The following is a 16,683-nucleotide window of genomic DNA, read 5'->3' as shown; positions in this document are numbered from 1 at the left end:
CTGCTACGACCTGCGTACTGGTATTTGTTTAACGCGAGCGCATGCTGTTGACGTTTCGCTAACGTGTGACGCAGCCGCCGAAGCTTCCGTGTCATCATCGTACAGTCTACATGCCTGTCGTACCCGGGTTTAAACGATCTATGACGCACAGTGTGATAAGGTAATGATCTTATAGGAGGGCAAAAATCCTGCAGTGTATTCCTGGCTTTACAGAAATCTCTGATACAGTGCCCGACTGCTGCCAATTGAGCCTCTTTAAAAGTGCTCCTGGCAGCGGTGGGATTTGAACCCACGCCCCCGAAGAGACTGGAGCCTTAATCCAGCGCCTTGGACCGCTCGGCCACGCTACCTCTTGGAGAAGGGCTCTCTGGTGCGTTTCGGTGTGGGTGCAGCTCCACGGACAGCCTCAGTTGATTTCGAGGATCTCGTCGGCGGGAGAGAAACACCTTTGAGGTCCTGCTGTGCTGAGTCATACTCCTGGAGATCCCAAATCCTACAGAGTTCTATCGTTTAGAAAGTACATCTGACACAACAAATGAAGCCATGGGGTTTGCTTAAACTCGAAAATTAGGTGAGATTCCCAAAGCTCCCACAGAAATCTAAAGGAAGCGCTTCTGACAAACCAATTAACATGTGGGATGTTCTTGCATGCCAAAACCACTTTATTCTCCCAATACTCTGAAGCCCGGGATACACTGCACGATTATTGGCTGTCCCAGACGAAAGATTGCCATCGTGAAACAATCGTCGCGATTTCAGTGATCGTGGCTCTTCATCGGTGGTCCTATGTCATACAATGAGAGATGTTCAAAGACGGCCGTTTTTCCGGTCTTTCGTCCAAATCGTAGCGGTGGCCTACGATAGTTTTCTGACAGTGTCAGAAATTCAGCATGATCAATGCACAGTGTGTTTGCTGCTACGACCTGCGTACTGGTATTTGTTTAACGCGAGCGCATGCTGTTGACGTTTCGCTAACGTGTGACGCAGCCGCCGAAGCTTCCGTGTCATCATCGTACAGTCTACATGCCTGTCGTACCCGGTTTAAACGATCTATGACGCACAGTGTGATAAGGTAATGATCTTATAGGAGGGTAAAAATCCTGCAGTGTATTCCTGGCTTCACAGAAATCTCTGATACAGTGCCCGACTGCTGCCAATTGAGCCTCTTTAAAAGTGCTCCTGGCAGCGGTGGGATTCGAACCCACGCCCCCGAAGAGACTGGAGCCTTAATCCAGCGCCTTAGACCGCTCGGCCACGCTACCACTTAAAGGGCTTGCGTCGGTTGTCCAGAGCTCGCATATGCAGGCTGCATCGAGAATCAAGCCAGCTTCATTCAAGTTAACTGAACAATACATTCGCAAGTCACAAGCATATTACAGCAATTTTCCCATTAACTGAGAATAAGAGTCAACCTGATATTTGTTAGTATTCTGAAACAAGAAAGTATTTATAACGTATGCAGCCTACAAACGCGACCCGCCGAAGCTGCAGCCTTCTGATTGAGAAACGGTCCACGTGAGACTTCCAAAGCGCGTAGATGGCCTGGCTGACTGCTGGCAATAGAGCCTCTTTAAAACCACTGCTGGCAGCGGTGGGATTCGAACCCACGCCCCCGGAGAGACTGGAGCCTAAATCCAGCGCCTTGGACCGCTCGGCCACGCTACCTCTTGGAGAAGGGCTCTCTGGTGCGTTTCGGTGTGGGTGCAGCTCCACGGACAGCCTCAGTTGATTTCGAGGATCTCGTCGGCGGGAGAGAAACACCTTTGAGGTCCTGCTGTGCTGAGTCATACTCCTGGAGATCCCAAATCCTACAGAGTTCTATCGTTTAGAAAGTACATCTGACACAACAAATGAAGCCATGGGGTTTGCTTAAAATCGAAAATTAGGTGAGATTCCCAAAGCTCCCACAGAAATCTAAAGGAAGCGCTTCTGACAAACAATTAACATGTGGGATGTTCTTGCATGCCAAAACCACTTTATTCTCCCAATACTCTGAAGCCCGGGATACACTGCACTATTATTGGCTGTCCCAGACGAAAGATTGCCATCGTGAAACAATCGTCGCGATTTCAGTGATCGTGGCTCTTCATCGGTGGTCCTATGTCGTACAATGAGAGAGGTTCAAAGACGGCCGTTTTCCCGGTCTTTCGTCCAAAGATAGCCTACGATAGTTTTCTGACAGTGTCAGAAATTCAGCATGATCAATGCACAGTGTGTTTGCTGCTACGACCTGCGTACTGGTATTTGTTTAACGCGAGCGCATGCTGTTGACGTTTCGCTAACGTGTGACGCAGCCGCCGAAGCTTCCGTGTCATCATCGTACAGTCTACATGCCTGTCGTACCCGGGTTTAAACGATCTATGACGCACAGTGTGATAAGGTAATGATCTTATAGGAGGGCAAAAATCCTGCAGTGTATTCCTGGCTTTACAGAAATCTCTGATACAGTGCCCGACTGCTGCCAATTGAGCCTCTTTAAAAGTGATCCTGGCAGCGGTGGGATTTGAACCCACGCCCCCGAAGAGACTGGAGCCTTAATCCAGCGCCTTAGACCGCTCGGCCACGCTACCACTCAAAGGGCTTGCGTCGGGTGTCCGGAGCTCGCATATGCAGGCTGCATCGAGAATCAAGCCAGCTTCATTCAAGTTAACTGAACAATACATTCGCAAGTCACAAGCATATTACAGCAATTTTCCCATTACCTGAGAATAAGAGTCAACCTGATATTTGTTAGTATTCTGAAACAAGAAAGTATTTATAACGTACGCAGCCTACAAACGCGACCCCCCGAAGCTGCAGCCTTCTGATTGAGAAACGGTCCACGTGAGACTTCCAAAGGGCGTAGATGGCCTGGCTGACTGCTGGCAATAGAGCCTCTTTAAAACCACTGCTGGCAGCGGTGGGATTCGAACCCACGCCCCCGGAGAGACTGGAGCCTAAATCCAGCGCCTTGGACCGCTCGGCCACGCTACCTCTTGGAGAAGGGCTCTCTGGTGCGTTTCGGTGTGGGTGCAGCTCCACGGACAGCCTCAGTTGATTTCGAGGATCTTGTCGGCGGGAGAGAAACACCTTTGAGGTCCTGCTGTGCTGAGTCATACTCCTGGAGATCCCAAATCCTACAGAGTTCTATCGTTTAGAAAGTACATCTGACACAACAAATGAAGCCATGGGGTTTGCTTAAACTCGAAAATTAGGTGAGATTCCCAAAGCTCCCACAGAAATCTAAAGGAAGCGCTTCTGACAAACCAATTAACATGTGGGATGTTCTTGCATGCCAAAACCACTTTATTCTCCCAATACTCTGAAGCCCGGGATACACTGCACGATTATTGGCTGTCCCAGACGAAAGATTGCCATCGTGAAACAATCGTCGCGATTTCAGTGATCGTGGCTCTTCATCGGTGGTCCTATGTCGTACAATGAGAGAGGTTCAAAGACGGCCGTTTTCCCGGTCGTTCGTCCAAAGATAGCCTACGATAGTTTTCTGACAGTGTCAGAAATTCAGCATGATCAACGCACAGTGTGTTTGCTGCTACGACCTGCGTACTGGTATTTGTTTAACGCGAGCGCATGCTGTTGACGTTTTGCTAACGTGTGACGCAGCCGCCGAAGCTTCCGTGTCATCATCGTACAGTCTACATGCCTGTCGTACCCGGGTTTAAACGATCTATGACGCACAGTGTGATAAGGTAATGATCTTATCGAACCCACGCCCCCAAAGAGACTGGAGCCTTAATCCAGCGCCTTAGACCGCTCGGCCACGCTACCACTCAAACGGCTTGTGTCGGTTGTCCGGAGGACGCATATGCAGGCTGCATCGAGAATCAAGCCAGCTTCATTCAAGTTAACTGAACAATACATTCGCAAGTCACAAGCATATTACAGCAATTTTCCCATTAACTGAGAATAAGAGTCAACCTGATATTTGTTAGTATTCTGAAACAAGAAAGTATTTATAACGTATGCAGCCTACAAACGCGACCCGCCGAAGCTGCAGCCTTCTGATTGAGAAACGGTCCACGTGAGACATCCAAAGCGCGTAGATGGCCTGGCTGACTGCTGGCAATAGAGCCTCTTTAAAACCACTGCTGGCAGCGGTGGGATTCGAACCCACGCCCCCGGAGAGACTGGAGCCTAAATCCAGCGCCTTGGACCGCTCGGCCACGCTACCTCTTGGAGAAGGGCTCTCTGGTGCGTTTCGGTGTGGGTGCAGCTCCACGGACAGCCTCAGTTGATTTCGAGGATCTCGTCGGCGGGAGAGAAACACCTTTGAGGTCCTGCTGTGCTGAGTCATACTCCTGGAGATCCCAAATCCTACAGAGTTCTATCGTTTAGAAAGTACATCTGACACAACAAATGAAGCCATGGGGTTTGCTTAAACTCGAAAATTAGGTGAGATTCCCAAAGCTCCCACAGAAATCTAAAGGAAGCGCTTCTGACAAACCAATTAACATGTGGGATGTTCTTGCATGCCAAAACCACTTTATTCTCCCAATACTCTGAAGCCCGGGATACACTGCACGATTATTGGCTGTCCCAGACGAAAGATTGCCATCGTGAAACAATCGTCGCGATTTCAGTGATCGTGGCTCTTCATCGGTGGTCCTATGTCGTACAATGAGAGAGGTTCAAAGACGGCCGTTTTCCCGGTCTTTCGTCCAAAGATAGCCTACGATAGTTTTCTGACAGTGTCAGAAATTCAGCATGATCAACGCACAGTGTGTTTGCTGCTACGACCTGCGTACTGGTATTTGTTTAACGCGAGCGCATGCTGTTGACTTTTCGCTAACTTGTGACGCAGCCGCCGAAGCTTCCGTGTCATCATCGTACAGTCTACATGCCTGTCGTACCCGGGTTTAAACGATCTATGACGCACAGTGTGATAAGGTAATGATCTTATAGGAGGGCGAAAATCCTGCAGTGTATTCCTGGCTTTACAGAAATCTCTGATACAGTGCCCGAGTGCTGCCAATTGAGCCTCTTTAAAAGTGTTCCTGGCAGCGGTGGGATTCGAACCCACGCCCCCGAAGAGACTGGAGCCTTAATCCAGCGCCTTAGACCGCTCGGCCACGCTACCACTCAAAGGGCTTGTGTCGGTTGTCCGGAGGACGCATATGCAGGCTGCATCGAGAATCAAGCCAGCTTCATTCAAGTTAACTGAACAATACATTCGCAAGTCACAAGCATATTACAGCAATTTTCCCATTAACTGAGAATAAGAGTCAACCTAAAATTTGTTAGTATTCTGAAACAAGAAAGTATTTATAACGTACGCAGCCTACAACCGCGACCCCCCGAAGCTGCAGCCTTCTGATTGAGAAACGGTCCACGTGAGACATCCAAAGCGCGTAGATGGCCTGGCTGACTGCTGGCAATAGAGCCTCTTTAAAACCACTGCTGGCAGCGGTGGGATTCGAACCCAAGCCCCCGGAGAGACTGCAGCCTAAATCCAGCGCCTTGGACCGCTCGGCCACGCTACCTCTTGGAGAAGGGCTCTCTGGTGCGTTTCGGTGTGGGTGCAGCTCCACGGACAGCCTCAGTTGATTTCGAGGATCTCGTCGGCGGGAGAGAAACACCTTTGAGGTCCTGCTGTGCTGAGTCATACTCCTGGAGATCCCAAATCCTACAGAGTTCTATCGTTTAGAAAGTACATCTGACACAACAAATGAAGCCATGGGGTTTGCTTAAACTCGAAAATTAGGTGAGATTCCCAAAGCTCCCACAGAAATCTAAAGGAAGCGCTTCTGACAAACCAATTAACATGTGGGATGTTCTTGCATGCCAAAACCACTTTATTCTCCCAATACTCTGAAGCCCGGGATACACTGCACTATTATTGGCTGTCCCAGACGAAAGATTGCCATCGTGAAACAATCGTCGCGATTTCAGTGATCGTGGCTCTTCATCGGTGGTCCTATGTCGTACAATGAGAGAGGTTCAAAGACGGCCGTTTTCCCGGTCTTTCGTCCAAAGATAGCCTACGATAGTTTTCTGACAGTGTCAGAAATTCAGCATGATCAATGCACAGTGTGTTTGCTGCTACGACCTGCGTACTGGTATTTGTTTAACGCGAGCGCATGCTGTTGACGTTTCGCTAACGTGTGACGCAGCCGCCGAAGCTTCCGTGTCATCATCGTACAGTCTACATGCCTGTCGTACCCGGTTTTAAACGATCTATGACGCACAGTGTGATAAGGTAATGATCTTATAGGAGGGCAAAAATCCTGCAGTGTATTCCTGGCTTTACAGAAATCTCTGATACAGTGCCCGACTGCTGCCAATTGAGCCTCTTTAAAAGTGCTCCTGGCAGCGGTGGGATTCGAACCCACGCCCCCGAAGAGACTGGAGCCTTAATCCAGCGCCTTAGACCGCTCGGCCACGCTACCACTCAAAGGCTTGTGTCGGGTGTCCGGAGCTCGCATATGCAGGCTGCATCGAGAATCAAGCCAGCTTCATTCAAGTTAACTGAACAATACATTCGCAAGTCACAAGCATATTACAGCAATTTTCCCATTACCTGAGAATAAGAGTCAACCTGATATTTGTTAGTATTCTGAAACAAGAAAGTATTTATAACGTACGCAGCCTACAAACGCGACCCCCCGAAGCTGCAGCCTTCTGATTGAGAAACGGTCCACGTGAGACTTCCAAAGCGCGTAGATGGCCTGGCTGACTGCTGGCAATAGAGCCTCTTTAAAACCACTGCTGGCAGCGGTGGGATTCAAACCCACGCCCCCGGAGAGACTGGAGCCTAAATCCAGCGCCTTGGACCGCTCGGCCACGCTACCTCTTGGAGAAGGGCTCTCTGGTGCGTTTCGGTGTGGGTGCAGCTCCACGGACAGCCTCAGTTGATTTCGAGGATCTTGTCGGCGGGAGAGAAACACCTTTGAGGTCCTGCTGTGCTGAGTCATACTCCTGGAGATCCCAAATCCTACAGAGTTCTATCGTTTAGAAAGTACATCTGACACAACAAATGAAGCCATGGGGTTTGCTTAAACTCGAAAATTAGGTGAGATTCCCAAAGCTCCCACAGAAATCTAAAGGAAGCGCTTCTGACAAACCAATTAACATGTGGGATGTTCTTGCATGCCAAAACCACTTTATTCTCCCAATACTCTGAAGCCCGGGATACACTGCACGATTATTGGCTGTCCCAGACGAAAGATTGCCATCGTGAAACAATCGTCGCGATTTCAGTGATCGTGGCTCTTCATCGGTGGTCCTATGTCGTACAATGAGAGAGGTTCAAAGACGGCCGTTTTCCCGGTCTTTCGTCCAAAGATAGCCTACGATAGTTTTCTGACAGTGTCAGAAATTCAGCATGATCAACGCACAGTGTGTTTGCTGCTACGACCTGCGTACTGGTATTTGTTTAACGCGAGCGCATGCTGTTGACTTTTCGCTAACGTGTGACGCAGCCGCCGAAGCTTCCGTGTCATCATCGTACAGTCTACATGCCTGTCGTACCCGGGTTTAAACGATCTATGACGCACAGTGTGATAAGGTAATGATCTTATAGGAGGGCGAAAATCCTGCAGTGTATTCCTGGCTTTACAGAAATCTCTGATACAGTGCCCGACTGCTGCCAATTGAGCCTCTTTAAAAGTGTTCCTGGCAGCGGTGGGATTCGAACCCACGCCCCCGAAGAGACTGGAGCCTTAATCCAGCGCCTTAGACCGCTCGGCCACGCTACCACTCAAAGGGCTTGTGTCGGTTGTCCGGAGGACGCATATGCAGGCTGCATCGAGAATCAAGCCAGCTTCATTCAAGTTAACTGAACAATACATTCGCAAGTCACAAGCATATTACAGCAATTTTCCCATTAACTGAGAATAAGAGTCAACCTAAAATTTGTTAGTATTCTGAAACAAGAAAGTATTTATAACGTACGCAGCCAACAAACGCGACCCCCCGAAGCTGCAGCCTTCTGATTGAGAAACGGTCCACGTGAGACATCCAAAGCGCGTAGATGGCCTGGCTGACTGCTGGCAATAGAGCCTCTTTAAAACCACTGCTGGCAGCGGTGGGATTCGAACCCAAGCCCCCGGAGAGACTGCAGCCTAAATCCAGCGCCTTGGACCGCTCGGCCACGCTACCTCTTGGAGAAGGGCTCTCTGGTGCGTTTCGGTGTGGGTGCAGCTCCACGGACAGCCTCAGTTGATTTCGAGGATCTCGTCGGCGGGAGAGAAACACCTTTGAGGTCCTGCTGTGCTGAGTCATACTCCTGGAGATCCCAAATCCTACAGAGTTCTATCGTTTAGAAAGTACATCTGACACAACAAATGAAGCCATGGGGTTTGCTTAAACTCGAAAATTAGGTGAGATTCCCAAAGCTCCCACAGAAATCTAAAGGAAGCGCTTCTGACAAACCAATTAACATGTGGGATGTTCTTGCATGCCAAAACCACTTTATTCTCCCAATACTCTGAAGCCCGGGATACACTGCACTATTATTGGCTGTCCCAGACGAAAGATTGCCATCGTGAAACAATCGTCGCGATTTCAGTGATCGTGGCTCTTCATCGGTGGTCCTATGTCGTACAATGAGAGAGGTTCAAAGACGGCCGTTTTCCCGGTCTTACGTCCAAAGATAGCCTACGATAGTTTTCTGACAGTGTCAGAAATTCAGCATGATCAATGCACAGTGTGTTTGCTGCTACGACCTGCGTACTGGTATTTGTTTAACGCGAGCGCATGCTGTTGACGTTTCGCTAACGTGTGACGCAGCCGCCGAAGCTTCCGTGTCATCATCGTACAGTCTACATGCCTGTCGTACCCGGGTTTAAACGATCTATGACGCACTTTGTGATAAGGTAATGATCTTATAGGAGGGCAAAAATCCTGCAGTGTATTCCTGGCTTTACAGAAATCTCTGATACAGTGCCCGACTGCTGCCAATTGAGCCTCTTTAAAAGTGCTCCTGGCAGCGGTGGGATTCGAACCCACGCCCCCGAAGAGACTGGAGCCTTAATCCAGCGCCTTAGACCGCTCGGCCACGCTACCACTCAAAGGGCTTGCGTCGGGTGTCCGGAGCTCGCATATGCAGGCTGCATCGAGAATCAAGCCAGCTTCATTCAAGTTAACTGAACAATACATTCGCAAGTCACAAGCATATTACAGCAATTTTCCCATTACCTGAGAATAAGAGTCAACCTGATATTTGTTAGTATTCTGAAACAAGAAAGTATTTATAACGTACGCAGCCTACAAACGCGACCCCCCGAAGCTGCAGCCTTCTGATTGAGAAACGGTCCACGTGAGACTTCCAAAGCGCGTAGATGGCCTGGCTGACTGCTGGCAATAGAGCCTCTTTAAAACCACTGCTGGCAGCGGTGGGATTCGAACCCACGCCCCCGGAGAGACTGGAGCCTAAATCCAGCGCCTTGGACCGCTCGGCCACGCTACCTCTTGGAGAAGGGCTCTCTGGTGCGTTTCGGTGTGGGTGCAGCTCCACGGACAGCCTCAGTTGATTTCGAGGATCTTGTCGGCGGGAGAGAAACACCTTTGAGGTCCTGCTGTGCTGAGTCATACTCCTGGAGATCCCAAATCCTACAGAGTTCTATCGTTTAGAAAGTACATCTGACACAACAAATGAAGCCATGGGGTTTGCTTAAACTCGAAAATTAGGTGAGATTCCCAAAGCTCCCACAGAAATCTAAAGGAAGCGCTTCTGACAAACCAATTAACATGTGGGATGTTCTTGCATGCCAAAACCACTTTATTCTCCCAATACTCTGAAGCCCGGGATACACTGCACGATTATTGGCTGTCCCAGACGAAAGATTGCCATCGTGAAACAATCGTCGCGATTTCAGTGATCGTGGCTCTTCATCGGTGGTCCTATGTCGTACAATGAGAGAGGTTCAAAGACGGCCGTTTTCCCGGTCTTTCGTCCAAAGATAGCCTACGATAGTTTTCTGACAGTGTCAGAAATTCAGCATGATCAATGCACAGTGTGTTTCCTGCTACGACCTGCGTACTGGTATTTGTTTAACGCGAGCGCATGCTGTTGACGTTTCGCTAACGTGTGACGCAGCCGCCGAAGCTTCCGTGTCATCATCGTACAGTCTACATGCCTGTCGTACCCGGGTTTAAACGATCTATGACGCACAGTGTGATAAGGTAATGATCTTATAGGAGGGCAAAAATCCTGCAGTGTATTCCTGGCTTTACAGAAATCTCTGATACAGTGCCCGACTGCTGCCAATTGAGCCTCTTTAAAAGTGCTCCTGGCAGCGGTGGGATTCGAACCCACGCCCCCGAAGAGACTGGAGCCTTAATCCAGCGCCTTAGACCGCTCGGCCACGCTACCACTCAAAGGGCTTGCGTCGGGTGTCCGGAGCTCGCATATGCAGGCTGCATCGAGAATCAAGCCAGCTTCATTCAAGTTAACTGAACAATACATTCGCAAGTCACAAGCATATTACAGCAATTTTCCCATTAACTGAGAATAAGAGTCAACCTGATATTTGTTAGTATTCTGAAACAAGAAAGTATTTATAACGTACGCAGCCTACAAACGCGACCCGCCGAAGCTGCAGCCTTCTGATTGAGAAACGGTCCACGTGAGACTTCCAAAGCGCGTAGATGGCCTGGCTGACTGCTGGCAATAGAGCCTCTTTAAAACCACTGCTGGCAGCGGTGGGATTCAAACCCACGCCCCCGGAGAGACTGGAGCCTAAATCCAGCGCCTTGGACCGCTCGGCCACGCTACCTCTTGGAGAAGGGCTCTCTGGTGCGTTTCGGTGTGGGTGCAGCTCCACGGACAGCCTCAGTTGATTTCGAGGATCTCGTCGGCGGGAGAGAAACACCTTTGAGGTCCTGCTGTGCTGAGTCATACTCCTGGAGATCCCAAATCCTACAGAGTTCTATCGTTTAGAAAGTACATCTGACACAACAAATGAAGCCATGGGGTTTGCTTAAACTCGAAAATTAGGTGAGATTCCCAAAGCTCCCACAGAAATCTAAAGGAAGCGCTTCTGACAAACCAATTAACATGTGGGATGTTCTTGCATGCCAAAACCACTTTATTCTCCCAATACTCTGAAGCCCGGGATACACTGCACTATTATTGGCTGTCCCAGACGAAAGATTGCCATCGTGAAACAATCGTCGCGATTTCAGTGATCGTGGCTCTTCATCGGTGGTCCTATGTCGTACAATGAGAGAGGTTCAAAGACGGCCGTTTTCCCGGTCTTTCGTCCAAAGATAGCCTACGATAGTTTTCTGACAGTGTCAGAAATTCAGCATGATCAATGCACAGTGTGTTTGCTGCTACGACCTGCGTACTGGTATTTGTTTAACGCGAGCGCATGCTGTTGACGTTTCGCTAACGTGTGACGCAGCCGCCGAAGCTTCCGTGTCATCATCGTACAGTCTACATGCCTGTCGTACCCGGGTTTAAACGATCTATGACGCACAGTGTGATAAGGTAATGATCTTATAGGAGGGCAAAAATCCTGCAGTGTATTCCTGGCTTTACAGAAATCTCTGATACAGTGCCCGACTGCTGCCAATTGAGCCTCTTTAAAAGTGCTCCTGGCAGCGGTGGGTTTCGAACCCACGCCCCCGAAGAGACTGGAGCCTTAATCCAGCGCCTTAGACCGCTCGGCCACGCTACCACTTAAAGGGCTTGCGCCGGGTGTCCGGAGCTCGCATATGCAGGCTGCATCGAGAATCAAGCCAGCTTCATTCAAGTTAACTGAACAATACATTCGCAAGTCACAAGCATATTACAGCAATTTTCCCATTAACTGAGAATAAGAGTCAACCTGATATTTGTTAGTATTCTGAAACAAGAAAGTATTTATAACGTACGCAGCCTACAAACGCGACCCGCCGAAGCTGCAGCCTTCTGATTGAGAAACGGTCCACGTGAGACTTCCAAAGCGCGTAGATGGCCTGGCTGACTGCTGGCAATAGAGCCTCTTTAAAACCACTGCTGGCAGCGGTGGGATTTGAACCCACGCCCCCGAAGAGACTGGAGCCTTAATCCAGCGCCTTGGACCGCTCGGCCACGCTACCTCTTGGAGAAGGGCTCTCTGGTGCGTTTCGGTGTGGGTGCAGCTCCACGGACAGCCTCAGTTGATTTCGAGGATCTCGTCGGCGGGAGAGAAACACCTTTGAGGTCCTGCTGTGCTGAGTCATACTCCTGGAGATCCCAAATCCTACAGAGTTCTATCGTTTAGAAAGTACATCTGACACAACAAATGAAGCCATGGGGTTTGCTTAAACTCGAAAATTAGGTGAGATTCCCAAAGCTCCCACAGAAATCTAAAGGAAGCGCTTCTGACAAACCAATTAACATGTGGGATGTTCTTGCATGCCAAAACCACTTTATTCTCCCAATACTCTGAAGCCCGGGATACACTGCACGATTATTGGCTGTCCCAGACGAAAGATTGCCATCGTGAAACAATCGTCGCGATTTCAGTGATCGTGGCTCTTCATCGGTGGTCCTATGTCATACAATGAGAGATGTTCAAAGACGGCCGTTTTTCCGGTCTTTCGTCCAAATCGTAGCGGTGGCCTACGATAGTTTTCTGACAGTGTCAGAAATTCAGCATGATCAACGCACAGTGTGTTTGCTGCTACGACCTGCGTACTGGTATTTGTTTAACGCGAGTGCATGCTGTTGACGTTTCGCTAACGTGTGACGCAGCCGCCGAAGCTTCCGTGTCATCATCGTACAGTCTACATGCCTGTCGTACCCGGGTTTAAACGATCTATGACGCACAGTGTGATAAGGTAATGATCTTATAGGAGGGTAAAAATCCTGCAGTGTATTCCTGGCTTCACAGAAATCTCTGATACAGTGCACGACTGCTGCCAATTGATCCTCTTTAAAAGTGCTCCTGGCAGCGGTGGGATTCGAACCCACGCCCCCAAAGAGACTGGAGCCTTAATCCAGCGCCTTAGACCGCTCGGCCACGCTACCACTTAAAGGGCTTGCGTCGGTTGTCCAGAGCTCGCATATGCAGGCTGCATCGAGAATCAAGCCAGCTTCATTCAAGTTAACTGAACAATACATTCGCATGTCACAAGCATATTACAGCAATTTTCCCATTAACTGAGAATAAGAGTCAACCTGATATTTGTTAGTATTCTGAAACAAGAAAGTATTTATAACGTACGCAGCCTACAAACGCGACCCGCCGAAGCTGCAGCCTTCTGATTGAGAAACGGTCCACGTGAGACTTCCAAAGCGCGTAGATGGCCTGGCTGAATGCTGGCAATAGAGCCTCTTTAAAACCACTGCTGGCAGCGGTGGGATTCGAACCCACGCCCCCGGAGAGACTGGAGCCTAAATCCAGCGCCTTGGACCGCTCGGCCACGCTACCTCTTGGAGAAGGGCTCTCTGGTGCGTTTCGGTGTGGGTGCAGCTCCACGGACAGCCTCAGTTGATTTCGAGGATTTCGTCGGCGGGAGAGAAACACCTTTGAGGTCCTGCTGTGCTGAGTCATACTCCTGGAGATCCCAAATCCTACAGAGTTCTATCGTTTAGAAAGTACATCTGACACAACAAATGAAGCCATGGGGTTTGCTTAAACTCGAAAATTAGGTGAGATTCCCAAAGCTCCCACAGAAATCTAAAGGAAGCGCTTCTGACAAACCAATTAACATGTGGGATGTTCTTGCATGCCAAAACCACTTTATTCTCCCAATACTCTGAAGCCCGGGATACACTGCACGATTATTGGCTGTCCCAGACGAAAGATTGCCATCGTGAAACAATCGTCGCGATTTCAGTGATCGTGGCTCTTCATCGGTGGTCCTATGTCATACAATGAGAGAGGTTCAAAGACGGCCGTTTTTCCGGTCTTTCGTCCAAAGATAGCCTACGATAGTTTTCTGACAGTGTCAGAAATTCAGCATGATCAACGCACAGTGTGTTTGCTGCTACGACCTGCGTACTGGTATTTGTTTAACGCGAGCGCATGCTGTTGACGTTTCGCTAACGTGTGACGCAGCCGCCGAAGCTTCCGTGTCATCATCGTACAGTCTACATGCCTGTCGTACCCGGGTTTAAACGATCTATGACGCACAGTGTGATAAGGTAATGATCTTATAGGAGGGTAAAAATCCTGCAGTGTATTCCTGGCTTTACAGAAATCTCTGATACAGTGCCCGACTGCTGCCAATTGAGCCTCTTTAAAAGTGCTCCTGGCAGCGGTGGGATTCGAACCCACGCCCCCGAAGAGACTGGAGCCTTAATCCAGCGCCTTAGACCGCTCGGCCACGCTACCACTTAAAGGGCTTGCGTCGGTTGTCCGGAGCTCGCATATGCAGGCTGCATCGAGAATCAAGCCAGCTTCATTCAAGTTAACTGAACAATACATTCGCAAGTCACAAGCATATTACAGCAATTTTCCCATTAACTGAGAATAAGAGTCAACCTGATATTTGTTAGTATTCTGAAACAAGAAAGTATTTATAACGTACGCAGCCTACAAACGCGACCCGCCGAAGCTGCAGCCTTCTGATTGAGAAACGGTCCACGTGAGACTTCCAAAGCGCGTAGATGGCCTGGCTGACTGCTGGCAATAGAGCCTCTTTAAAACCACTACTGGCAGCGGTGGGATTCGAACCCACGCCCCCGGAGAGACTGGAGCCTAAATCCAGCGCCTTGGACCGCTCGGCCACGCTACCTCTTGGAGAAGGGCTCTCTGGTGCGTTTCGGTGTGGGTGCAGCTCCACGGACAGCCTCAGTTGATTTCGAGGATCTCGTAGGCGGGAGAGAAACACCTTTGAGGTCCTGCTGTGCTGAGTCATACTCCTGGAGATCCCAAATCCTACAGAGTTCTATCGTTTAGAAAGTACATCTGACACAACAAATGAAGCCATGGGGTTTGCTTAAACTCGAAAATTAGGTGAGATTCCCAAAGCTCCCACAGAAATCTAAAGGAAGCGCTTCTGACAAACCAATTAACATGTGGGATGTTCTTGCATGCCAAAACCACTTTATTCTCCCAATACTCTGAAGCCCGGGATACACTGCACGATTATTGGCTGTCCCAGACGAAAGATTGCCATCGTGAAACAATCGTCGCGATTTCAGTGATCGTGGCTCTTCATCGGTGGTCCTATGTCATACAATGAGAGAGGTTCAAAGACGGCCGTTTTTCCGGTCTTTCGTCCAAAGATAGCCTACGATTGTTTTTCTGACAGTGTCAGAAATTCAGCATGATCAACGCACAGTGTGTTTGCTGCTACGACCTGCGTACTGGTATTTGTTTAACGCGAGCGCATGCTGTTGACGTTTCGCTAACGTGTGACGCAGCCGCCGAAGCTTCCGTGTCATCATCGTACAGTCTACATGCCTGTCGTACCCGGGTTTAAACGATCTATGACGCACAGTGTGATAAGGTAATGATCTTATAGGAGGGTAAAAATCCTGCAGTGTATTCCTGGCTTTACAGAAATCTCTGATACAGTGCCCGACTGCTGCCAATTGAGCCTCTTTAAAAGTGCTCCAGGCAGCGGTGGGATTCGAACCCACGCCCCCGAAGAGACTGGAGCCTTAATCCAGCGCCTTAGACCGCTCGGCCACGCTACCACTTAAAGGGCTTGCGTCGGTTGTCCGGAGCTCGCATATGCAGGCTGCATCGAGAATCAAGCCAGCTTCATTCAAGTTAACTGAACAATACATTCGCAAGTCACAAGCATATTACAGCAATTTTCCCATTAACTGAGAATAAGAGTCAACCTGATATTTGTTAGTATTCTGAAACAAGAAAGTATTTATAACGTACGCAGCCTACAAACGCGACCCGCCGAAGCTGCAGCCTTCTGATTGAGAAACGGTCCACGTGAGACTTCCAAAGCGCGTAGATGGCCTGGCTGACTGCTGGCAATAGAGCCTCTTTAAAACCACTGCTGGCAGCGGTGGGATTCGAACCCACGCCCCCGGAGAGACTGGAGCCTAAATCCAGCGCCTTGGACCGCTCGGCCACGCTACCTCTTGGAGAAGGGCTCTCTGGTGCGTTTCGGTGTGGGTGCAGCTCCACGGACAGCCTCAGTTGATTTCGAGGATCTCGTCGGCGGGAGAGAAACACCTTTGAGGTCCTGCTGTGCTGAGTCATACTCCTGGAGATCCCAAATCCTACAGAGTTCTATCGTTTAGAAAGTACATCTGACACAACAAATGAAGCCATGGGGTTTGCTTAAACTCGAAAATTAGGTGAGATTCCCAAAGCTCCCACAGAAATCTAAAGGAAGCGCTTCTGACAAACCAATTAACATGTGGGATGTTCTTGCATGCCAAAACCACTTTATTCTCCCAATACTCTGAAGCCCGGGATACACTGCACGATTATTGGCTGTCCCAGACGAAAGATTGCCATCGTGAAACAATCGTCGCGATTTCAGTGATCGTGGCTCTTCATCGGTGGTCCTATGTCATACAATGAGAGAGGTTCAAAGACGGCCGTTTTTCCGGTCTTTCGTCCAAAGATAGCCTACGATAGTTTTCTGACAGTGTCAGAAATTCAGCATGATCAACGCACAGTGTGTTTGCTGCTACGACCTGCGTACTGGTATTTGTTTAACGCGAGCGCATGCTGTTGACGTTTCGCTAACGTGTGACGCAGCCGCCGAAGCTTCCGTGTCATCATCGTACAGTCTACATGCCTGTCGTACCCGGGTTTAAACGATCTATGACGCACAGTGTGATAAGGTAATGAT

At 49.4% G+C, this 16,683-nt stretch overlaps 22 non-coding genes across 22 annotated transcripts; all 22 read right to left on the bottom strand.

Moving 5' to 3' along the window:
* Positions 1-268: 268 nt before the first annotated feature.
* Positions 269-350, bottom strand: trnal-aag (transfer RNA leucine (anticodon AAG)). Its single transcript has one exon. It is a non-coding gene; the product is annotated as a tRNA-Leu (tRNA).
* An 830-nt stretch (positions 351-1,180) lies between these two features.
* Positions 1,181-1,262, bottom strand: trnal-aag (transfer RNA leucine (anticodon AAG)). The gene has a single exon. It is a non-coding gene; the product is annotated as a tRNA-Leu (tRNA).
* A 321-nt stretch (positions 1,263-1,583) lies between these two features.
* trnal-uag (transfer RNA leucine (anticodon UAG)) lies at positions 1,584-1,665 on the bottom strand. Its single transcript has one exon. It is a non-coding gene; the product is annotated as a tRNA-Leu (tRNA).
* Positions 1,666-2,488: 823 nt separating this feature from the next.
* Positions 2,489-2,570, bottom strand: trnal-aag (transfer RNA leucine (anticodon AAG)). Its single transcript has one exon. It is a non-coding gene; the product is annotated as a tRNA-Leu (tRNA).
* Positions 2,571-2,891: 321 nt separating this feature from the next.
* trnal-uag (transfer RNA leucine (anticodon UAG)) lies at positions 2,892-2,973 on the bottom strand. The gene has a single exon. It is a non-coding gene; the product is annotated as a tRNA-Leu (tRNA).
* Positions 2,974-4,089: 1,116 nt separating this feature from the next.
* trnal-uag (transfer RNA leucine (anticodon UAG)) lies at positions 4,090-4,171 on the bottom strand. Its single transcript has one exon. It is a non-coding gene; the product is annotated as a tRNA-Leu (tRNA).
* Positions 4,172-4,995: 824 nt separating this feature from the next.
* trnal-aag (transfer RNA leucine (anticodon AAG)) lies at positions 4,996-5,077 on the bottom strand. Its single transcript has one exon. It is a non-coding gene; the product is annotated as a tRNA-Leu (tRNA).
* Positions 5,078-6,304: 1,227 nt separating this feature from the next.
* trnal-aag (transfer RNA leucine (anticodon AAG)) lies at positions 6,305-6,386 on the bottom strand. Its single transcript has one exon. It is a non-coding gene; the product is annotated as a tRNA-Leu (tRNA).
* A 320-nt stretch (positions 6,387-6,706) lies between these two features.
* trnal-uag (transfer RNA leucine (anticodon UAG)) lies at positions 6,707-6,788 on the bottom strand. The gene has a single exon. It is a non-coding gene; the product is annotated as a tRNA-Leu (tRNA).
* Positions 6,789-7,612: 824 nt separating this feature from the next.
* trnal-aag (transfer RNA leucine (anticodon AAG)) lies at positions 7,613-7,694 on the bottom strand. The gene has a single exon. It is a non-coding gene; the product is annotated as a tRNA-Leu (tRNA).
* A 1,227-nt stretch (positions 7,695-8,921) lies between these two features.
* On the bottom strand, positions 8,922-9,003 carry trnal-aag (transfer RNA leucine (anticodon AAG)). The gene has a single exon. It is a non-coding gene; the product is annotated as a tRNA-Leu (tRNA).
* Positions 9,004-9,324: 321 nt separating this feature from the next.
* trnal-uag (transfer RNA leucine (anticodon UAG)) lies at positions 9,325-9,406 on the bottom strand. The gene has a single exon. It is a non-coding gene; the product is annotated as a tRNA-Leu (tRNA).
* An 824-nt stretch (positions 9,407-10,230) lies between these two features.
* Positions 10,231-10,312, bottom strand: trnal-aag (transfer RNA leucine (anticodon AAG)). Its single transcript has one exon. It is a non-coding gene; the product is annotated as a tRNA-Leu (tRNA).
* A 321-nt stretch (positions 10,313-10,633) lies between these two features.
* On the bottom strand, positions 10,634-10,715 carry trnal-aag (transfer RNA leucine (anticodon AAG)). Its single transcript has one exon. It is a non-coding gene; the product is annotated as a tRNA-Leu (tRNA).
* Positions 10,716-11,539: 824 nt separating this feature from the next.
* trnal-aag (transfer RNA leucine (anticodon AAG)) lies at positions 11,540-11,621 on the bottom strand. Its single transcript has one exon. It is a non-coding gene; the product is annotated as a tRNA-Leu (tRNA).
* A 321-nt stretch (positions 11,622-11,942) lies between these two features.
* Positions 11,943-12,024, bottom strand: trnal-uag (transfer RNA leucine (anticodon UAG)). Its single transcript has one exon. It is a non-coding gene; the product is annotated as a tRNA-Leu (tRNA).
* An 831-nt stretch (positions 12,025-12,855) lies between these two features.
* Positions 12,856-12,937, bottom strand: trnal-aag (transfer RNA leucine (anticodon AAG)). Its single transcript has one exon. It is a non-coding gene; the product is annotated as a tRNA-Leu (tRNA).
* A 321-nt stretch (positions 12,938-13,258) lies between these two features.
* On the bottom strand, positions 13,259-13,340 carry trnal-aag (transfer RNA leucine (anticodon AAG)). The gene has a single exon. It is a non-coding gene; the product is annotated as a tRNA-Leu (tRNA).
* Positions 13,341-14,164: 824 nt separating this feature from the next.
* trnal-aag (transfer RNA leucine (anticodon AAG)) lies at positions 14,165-14,246 on the bottom strand. The gene has a single exon. It is a non-coding gene; the product is annotated as a tRNA-Leu (tRNA).
* Positions 14,247-14,567: 321 nt separating this feature from the next.
* Positions 14,568-14,649, bottom strand: trnal-uag (transfer RNA leucine (anticodon UAG)). Its single transcript has one exon. It is a non-coding gene; the product is annotated as a tRNA-Leu (tRNA).
* An 825-nt stretch (positions 14,650-15,474) lies between these two features.
* trnal-aag (transfer RNA leucine (anticodon AAG)) lies at positions 15,475-15,556 on the bottom strand. Its single transcript has one exon. It is a non-coding gene; the product is annotated as a tRNA-Leu (tRNA).
* A 321-nt stretch (positions 15,557-15,877) lies between these two features.
* Positions 15,878-15,959, bottom strand: trnal-uag (transfer RNA leucine (anticodon UAG)). The gene has a single exon. It is a non-coding gene; the product is annotated as a tRNA-Leu (tRNA).
* Between the last annotated feature and the right edge of the window lie 724 nt (positions 15,960-16,683).

This window comes from Paramisgurnus dabryanus, chromosome 1 (assembly GCF_030506205.2).
Source record: "Paramisgurnus dabryanus chromosome 1, PD_genome_1.1, whole genome shotgun sequence".
In the NCBI taxonomy this organism is placed as follows: Eukaryota; Metazoa; Chordata; class Actinopteri; order Cypriniformes; family Cobitidae; genus Paramisgurnus; species Paramisgurnus dabryanus.
The sequence above is the reverse complement of the archived record's forward strand: the minus strand, read 5'-3'. Positions and strand labels throughout refer to the sequence as shown.